Consider the following 1,532-nt stretch of genomic DNA (forward strand, 5'->3'; position numbering starts at 1 on the left):
GGGGGGGGGGGGGGGGGGGGGGGGGGGGGGGGGGGGGGGGGGGGGGGGGGGGGGGGGGGGGGGGGGGGGGGGGGGGGGGGGGGGGGGGGGGGGGGGGGCGGGGCTGGGCCTGAGTCATCCTGCCTTTCTCTACCTGATTGTTTCCTCTTTCAGAGCACTCTGCTTCTGCTCACAGGCAGGAACCACGCCTTCCAGGGGGGTCTGTTTAGGGGGAGCACCTGACCTGGCAGGTCCCAGGAGGCCGTTGCTGAGTACATTGGCCAATGAGCAGAGATCCTGGCAGTGAACTGGGCAGTGTCCCAAGGTCCTCCTGCAAAGCCCAAGTCTTTTTTTTTTTTAATTTTTTTAATGCTTTTTATTTATTTTTGAGAGACAGAGAGAGACAGCTGGAGCAGGGGAGGGTCAGAGAGAGAGGGAGATACAGAATCTGAAACAGGCTCCAGGCTCTGAGCTAGCTGTCAGCACAGAGCCCAACGTGGGGCTCGAACCCACGAACCGTGAGATCATGACCTGAGCCGAAGCCGGACGCTTAACCGACTGAGCCACCCAGGCGCCCCAAAGCCCAGTTCTTAAACAGAAACATGAAGCCAAAGTTTGCCCCAAGTAGCAGAAATCCAGGCCTCCATGGGCAGGGATTTATTTCCCAGGGAAGCAGGGGCCAAGGAAAGCGTGAAGCCATGTGCTGCATCGTGGGGCGGGGCAGCCAATGAAACATTATAAATGCGAACAATATTGTGCTAAACCAATAAACAAGCAAACAAAAACAAAACGCCATAGGCCCCAAATGACATCACTTTCAGGCCAAATCCCTAAACCGGGACTTAATGCACAATCTAATTGAACTTTGGACCTCCTCCAGAAATATAGGCTTAGTAGGGATTTTCTGATTGTTGTCAATGAATCTTCAATGTTGGGCCCTCTCCGTCCCCCAAAGGAAGAGGAGGTCATATGCTCCGTTAGACCCCTCGCTTTTCCCGTTGCTCTTCCCCGCCCAGAGAGAGCAGCCTTTCCTGGAACCATCCTTTTCCCAAAAAGTTGCTTGCCCCACCCTCCTGTCAAAACCTCCCATGTTGTACAGCTTCTGGGAGCTTCCCTCTACTGGTGAGATAGCCTGAATCATCTAGAAAAGCCAATTAGATCTGCAGATGTACTTGGTTGAATTACCTTATTTAACAACAGAAATGTGTAGAGTGGTTATCTTTACTTCCAGTCCCCCCTTTCAGAGGGAAGCATTATTAAGGGTTTGCTATCCTTCTAGACTTTTCCTTAGGCTAACACTTCTAGGAAACCTAAACCGTCCGTATCGTCCTGCGTGTTTTCTGTTTTCACTACCAATCCCTCCCCATCCAAACACAGAGTTCTTCTTTTACTTTACTTTTTATATTGAGCTGTAACATGCATTTAGCGTTTAAAAGATGCCGGCCTTCAATGTATGGCTCCCTGGATTTTTACACATTTACCCAGATAGAAAACACTTTCAGAATCTAGAAGGTTTCCTTGTGCCTCTTCCCACTCAGCGGCCCCCACCGCAG

The sequence above is a fragment of the Suricata suricatta genome, chromosome 9 (genome assembly GCF_006229205.1).
Source record: "Suricata suricatta isolate VVHF042 chromosome 9, meerkat_22Aug2017_6uvM2_HiC, whole genome shotgun sequence".
NCBI classification, from domain to species: domain Eukaryota; kingdom Metazoa; phylum Chordata; class Mammalia; order Carnivora; family Herpestidae; genus Suricata; species Suricata suricatta.